General features: G+C 43.3%; 1 pseudogene; it reads right to left on the minus strand.

Moving 5' to 3' along the window:
* Positions 1-7,136, minus strand: part of LOC112080708 (microtubule-associated protein 1B-like) — a 21,583-nt pseudogene that overhangs the window by 7,337 nt on the left and 7,110 nt on the right.

Genomic DNA, 7,136 nt, shown 5'->3' on the forward strand with positions numbered 1-7,136 from the left:
TCCTCATCGGAGATGGTCTGCTCCGTTTCGGAATAAGCGGGAATAGTCTCATCTTGGATGAAGGACACTTGCTCAGAGGCAGCGGTAGTGGTTTGTCCAGAGGCGACTGCGGTTGAAAACGATTTAAAGTCAGTTGACTTGGTGTCCCATTCTTTTTTAGATTTTTCTGAGTTGTATTTATCCTCATAATCCTCAGTTCCCTCCAGATCTGCTTTTTCGATAACGTCGCCCTCCTCTTCTGAGCTGACACTCTTCTTCGAATTCATGTCTCCCTTAGTAGAGTAGTCGTCGTATTGCTCCATTTCCTCCTCATATTTCCTATCCATGCCAGCATTTCTTTTAATGTCCTGCCATTTCCCYACATCTGCARCTTTCTTTAGTACACCACTCTCTTTATTGTACTCCTCATCATCYTCATCARCATCATCCATGTCGGCACCCTCYTCCTCAAACMTCTCTCCAAGWTTGGCTGGGGATTTAGTTGTTATTCCCTCATCAGGGAGTTTGGAGTCTGTGAAAGCTGGACATCCAGACATGACATCATTCTGAATGGGTTCACTCCCTAGCTTCGAGAGCTCGTCTCGTTTTAAAGCTTCGAAGTCCTTGGTGAGGTCTTCTGGAGAGGATACAATGGACCCGTCTGCCAAAGCAGCAGCGGATTTGTGGGGGGCTTTGGGGGGCTTTGGGACAGACTTTTTCTCAGCTGTTTTCTCTTTGACCGGTTTTGCTGTTATGTTTTTGTCAGTATTGTCCGTCTTGGGTTTGGCCTGTGTCTTGTTTGCCTTATGGAGGGTTTTCCTGACTTCTGGGGTAAAGGGTTTCAGGTCTGGTTTGGTGATCTTCCTRAGCTCTGGCTTACTCAGATCCTTCTTTTTCTCCTCCTTCACTGCTTTTGTTTCTTTTTTCTCCTCTTTTTTACCAGTATRGTCTTTCTTCACTTCGCGTTTGTTGTCCTCRTTCTTTACTTTACTGATCTCTTTCTTCTCTTTGTCCTTTTTCTCCTCCATCTTAGATGGTCGTTCCTTGGAGTGTTTCCTCAGGGTTTTCTCCTTGGACAGCTTCTTTCTCTCCAGTTTGGCTGCTTCGGGTGCTGCCTCACTGTTTTGTTGTTGTTTGGTGGCTTTGGTGGCTTTGGTAGCTTTGGCGCTCTCACGCTTCACCTTCTTCTCCTCTTTCTTTTCAATTTTGTTCTCTTTAGCCGAGTCATTCTTGGACTCCTCTTCCTGCCCTTTAGCTTCCTTCTTGCTGGCTTTTGAGGCCAACTGTGTTTTGGTGGAAGATTTCAGGCTCTCCTTGCTTTCTGTTCTTGATCTCATCTTTGTTTGTTTTATGATTGGAGGCGGGGCCCCAGAGGATATGTCTTTCTGAGTAGCCACTGGGTAGCGCAGGAAGTCCAGGTGCTTCAGCTTTTCAAGCCCCTCCAAGATTTTGTTCTGCGGTGCATTTCCAGGGAACAGCACCCTGACTATCTTCTCTGTTGGACTATGCGGGATCCATACGATAAGAGCTGTTACTGAGGTCAAGTAAGGGACTGATATTTCTCCTTCTTTGCCATTGGACATCACAATCCCAGTCTTGGCCTTACTGTTCCCAGCCCACTTCTGCATAAGGAACTGCATCTCCTTGCTTTCCTTCACAGGGTTCAGAATGTACATGTCTAGCTTGCCAACGCCCAGCTTGTGGAAAAGCGTGATGGGCTCAATGGTGTTGCTAACGACCCTGTAAAGGGGTTCTGACTTGATGCCAAGCTTGTTGAGATACTGCAGTGTGAGGGATGCCTCCTCGATGCTCCGTTTGACCTTTAGCGTGGACTCAGGCATTCGTAGCTTCTCGGGGACGTTGAAGAACACCACACCGAGCTCGGGTGAAATCAGGTTCTTCATCCAGTCACCGTATGTGTTGGAGCCGCCAGATCCCTGGGACTGCTCCTCCTCCTGCTCAGCTATCTTCCTCTGGAGCAGCCCGTTGATGCCTGGGAGGTTGTCCGCCCCAATGTGGGTCAGCAGGACTGAATCTATCCTGTCCAAGTGCCTGACCAGCTTCCAGAAACAGGACCTGCTTTCAGACCCGCCATCCACCAGGATGTTGAACTGGTCTGAATCGTTCACGGCGAACAGGGCAGAGTCACCTCTCCTCCGGGGAAGATGTAGCAGCAGGGCTTGGATAGCTTCAAGAACCACCCGAGGTGGGCGGTTCCAGATTGTCAAAGGGCGACGGGACGTCCACCGTTCCGAGACGTACTCTGTGAACTCCGCGACTCCCTCCATGTCGGGAAGCGTGGCTCAGGGTTTAGGCGGTATTCCAGAAGGTTCTGGAGGTGCTGCTGTTCCTGGCTGTGGCCCAGTGAGCTCCAGCCCCCGTCTCCAGGCACGATACTGTTAGCCTGGGCCGCTGGTCCGATGCTGAGTTGGACAGGACTCAAGTCACCTGAGGTGGGACACAACACACATAAACATACTGTTAGACATAGCTTATGTAAATAAACATATTTTAATAGCAAGTACACTATTCATAAAAACAAAATTTTATTTGAGCATATAACAGAAATTTTTAAATGAATCAACCCCTCCTAAAATAAAAGATAACAAATATTGATTGAGAGAGTCCAGTCTGGATACTACTAACATAACAACAGAGTAACTACACAGTGTAGTCTATACAGTGTAACGTCAACTTATAGTAAAGTGTGATGAAACAGTTGATCTTACTCCAGGATCAGAGATGACGTCAGAGAAGTGTTCCAGGTGAGGTTCCACCCTGCAGTGGATGTCACCTCCCTGCTCAGAGCTCTGGCCATTAGAGCTAGTAGCTTGTGTCAGCAGAGTCAGTGACCAGAGAGGGGATCTGGACGGGAGGAGGAGAGGGACAAATAGAAGAAAAAATGACATTAGTGGATTATCATCACAGTTGATTGACCTCATCAGTAAGCAGTATCTTTTCAAAAAGGTTTCCATTGAGAAACATCAACCGTACCATATTTTTATGTATAAAGGTGATTTCTGTGAAGGCAAAAGCTCTCAGTTGTCAGGTATGTCTGGGTCACACCTACCTGTGAAGCTGTAGTTTCCTCTGACGGGTTCACACAACACAACTGTCTCAAGGACATCACTCTTGTACTGCAGGGTTCTGTCCTGGAGAGGAAACAACCACAACAAAACACAGGGATAAGAAAACAACTTAACAACAGTGCAGTCAGTAGTCGCACTTCCTACAATATTTCTGTGCGTGGAAATACTAAATATTGTAGGATCCTCGCTATATAAGCCACGTTACAATTCCCACCAAGTGGTTTAACCTAATGACGTAATGGGTAGGGTGTTTGCCTTTCTGCCGGCGACCTGGGTTCGCCCACTTGTTCACTATAATATTGCTTCGATTGTAGCATGTTAAAATAGACTAGACTTATAATGGAGGCATTGTATTATATGTGGTGATGTGAATAAGCCTTAAGCATTGAGGTCCATTAAGGAACATGACCAACGGTTTTAACATGTGAGACCTCATGTTTTCCATGATAAGGAATAGCTAGAAATGTACTGCAGTTATGAGTAACTTAGTCAAATGACAGTACGACACCATTGGAAAGCAAAATCAGAGAAATGGATCAGAATGATCCTCTGCAACCGTGCTTTAATATATTGGAAGCGTAGACGCCATCAGTATTGTGGCCATCATTATTGTTATTATTATTATTATTATTAGTATAGTATTATTATTATGAGTATTATTATTATTATGATATTAATTATTGTGATATTATAATTATGATTATGATGATGATGACGATGATTATTATTTTGCTATAAGATGAGTGTTCCTACAGTGTCTGACAGGACTGCAAGTCTACAGCGGCATGCACGGGCGTCTGTGTATTTCGCATATTAGATAAGCAATTAACAAAATACAAAACGCTGGGGTGTATGAAACATGGCTGAAACCGATTACTGATAATACAACATCCGGGCTTCTAGCATTAGCCAAACACAATTAGCTGCAGACTAAAACACTGTGAGCCATACACTGGTTCCCCTCCTCCAAGGTTCCCTCACTCGCCATCCTATTTCTCTCTGTAAATGCTTACCCCGTATAATATTCTCTTTCATGCCACGTAAACAAAACAATATTGCAAACGCCTCATTAGCTTCAGCCTGCAACCCATTGGCTGTTGCCATGGGGATGCTAAGCTAGCTGCTATGTTGCCGCTGGCTGAGTTACACTGACCCACTCTTGGCTATGGGAGACGCATTGCAGCATTTCTGAGGGGAGGGAGGTAGGGCAGGGGAGGGAGGGCCAGACGTGCTGCATGGGAGAATACACAGCAGAGTAACACAGGAGGAGACAGCAACTGCCAGGCAGCGGTAGAAGCAGCATCCTGATCCTGCATGCAGGTGCTTCATCAGGGAAATATTTTTAGCACAAAATGGTTTACTGGCTCATCTCCACCTGGAAGAATATGAGAGGGTTTATTCATGGGTGTTTTTTCTTCACTGCAGAGGGGAAGCAAGGGCATTAGGAGGTAAATAGATGGACACGGAAGGAAATGACGTCTTGTTATCCAGGGGTTACGTGTAAGGTCAAAACAATAGACCTCACCCACGTAAACGAGATGCACAAGCCACGCCACGGGTGACATTTAACAAATAGCTTTTTCAGCATCTGTGCCTGTATCAGCTGATGACTTCCTCAAATGATGAGCTAGTTTGTGCTTACAAATGACCAAATGTGCTCTGTCGTGTGTACTTAGCAAGTAAGCAGCACATATTGGCCTAGTTTTGGAGATTTATTTGTAGTTTTAGTTTCACGTTCGGCTCCAAAAAAGGCTAACTGTTGGAAATTTGCTCAGCTGCCGAGAAAGTAAATAGAGTGAAATGAATTGTGTTGAACCTCAGGAGACGGGGGTTCGTCCAAATGGTACCTATTCCCTATATAGTTGACTATTTTGCACAGAGGTCCATATAGGACCTGGTCAAAAGTAGTAAATAGAAGGAAAAAAGGGAAAGGGAGCCATTTGGGACTCATGTTGGGATTGTGAGTGTTAGAATACAATGCCAGCGGAAAGGCAATGTGTGTATATTTTCATGCTGATGAATACACTAAGGAGAACAACAGTACAATTCGGACATTTTGATCTTTTCAAATGAAGCATGGAACTTCTCTAAAGTGAATGTCAATGATACTGGAGGAGCTGGTAATGTTCACTGAGGCTAATTCTCAAAAACTACCCATCAAACTCTCAATACACTAACGCTGGATACAATACCTACAATTTTTGACTATGAGTGGCAATATCTTTGGGATTGAGTTAACTGGTAAATGTTTAAATCACATACACAGTATTACGCACCCACCTTAACAAATACACATGCACCACACACACACACCTTTTTTACAGGCTCACTAACTCAAGGTACAGTATATAGAGGCTAAATGTATTCACTATTTCTAAAAAGCTGCTTCATTCCTGTTGTGTCTTCTGTTACAAGGTACATACCAGGGTCCAAGAGTTTAAGCTGCATGAGGGAAACACAATCATGCTTTGAGCTTTTCCTTACCTACTTAGGGTCTATAACATTCCTGTCTGTTATTCTGCCCAGGGGATTCATTCAGTGAGCAAGGCCCTGTATCTGAGAGGATCAACCTTATCACTACAATCAAATTGAAAATCACCAGGATAGCTTCGGCCACTAATATGACTCCAGATGTTTGGTCTTAGAGAATAATAGAAAGCGCACAATAGCATCACTTCCTGATCTCGTAAAAGCACTCTCACCCACTGACATTGAGAATGAAGACAACACAGAGATAGAAATGTCCAACAATGTAATCCACAGACACAGCAGAGATTTGATTTGATTTGGATCTCTTTTAGTCCTCATTCGGACTAATCTTCCAAGAGTCCTCGAACATTAAAATACAATTTATAATACAATCACATTTTCTCATATAACAAACTGTTACAAACAGCAGACATAATACCCTGCCATARTGACCAGATAAATACTCTAACAGTCTGAAAAGATAGATTGGTTCCTTCATCTACCATGGTGCTGCACAACCTTCCAATTTATTATATGGTTCTAAAGTATTGTTTGAATTTATATATTGAAACGTTTCTGGTTTGCTCAGATAAATTCTTCCATTTCTTTATTGCTCTGAATCTAAATGTTATTTTGCCCGCTTCTCTTTTCTCCTGGGATAACACATACAGTAGATGATGGACAATCTATTCCTAGTATTGTCTGTCTCTTACCAACTGAATACTGTTGTGAATGGAGTTTGGCCGTTTTAAATGGCCGTTTTAAATGGGGGAAAGAAACATGTTTTTTTTGTATTATCTTCTTGATTAATGACCACCCAAGAGCATTGTGCATGACTACAACAGAATAATCATATCTCCACCTTAAAGCAATCCTTGCTGCTTTATTCTGTGCAATCTGCAGCCTCCTAATTTCACTTGCTGATGCATTTTCCCAGACCACAGAACAGTGGTCACCTGACTCCCAATTAATGCTTGGGTTATTTGCTTAAGAATCTTTCCCGGTAAATATTTAGCTATCCTTCTGATCATGCATGCATATATATATWTTTTTTTACATAGATGAGTTATTTGAGACGACCATGATAAGCAGTTGTCTAGCTGCACCCCTAGTAGTTTGGTTTCTGCCACTTCCTRAATTTGTACTCCCCCCATACTTATTTGCATCCCATGTTGTGGTGGCCTTTCCCTGGTGGAACAGACCAACATAACTTTGGTTTTCTTGACGTTCAAAACAAGTTTGTTCCAGCAAACCCACTCCCTGATATTTCCCATATCTACTTATAGAGCTTGCTGTACCTGTTGAACCGATTGTCTTGCTGTATAAATTGTTGTATCATCTGCAAATATAGTAGCTTGAGATAAGGCATAAGGAAGGTCGTTGGTATATATTAAGTAAAGAAGTGGCCCAAGGCAGCTGCCCTGCGGTATTCCACAGTTTAAAGCATGAGGGGAAGAAAACGACCCATTGATATAGGTGAACTGTTTCCTGTTAGTTAGATATGACTGTACCCAATTCAATGCTGCCTCCCTAAACCCATAATGCAATAATCTTGTCAAAAGTATTTCATGATCCACTAAATCAAATGAAATGCTGCAC

This window comes from Salvelinus sp. IW2-2015, unplaced genomic scaffold (genome assembly GCF_002910315.2).
Source record: "Salvelinus sp. IW2-2015 unplaced genomic scaffold, ASM291031v2 Un_scaffold16446, whole genome shotgun sequence".
Lineage (NCBI taxonomy): Eukaryota > Metazoa > Chordata > Actinopteri > Salmoniformes > Salmonidae > Salvelinus > Salvelinus sp. IW2-2015.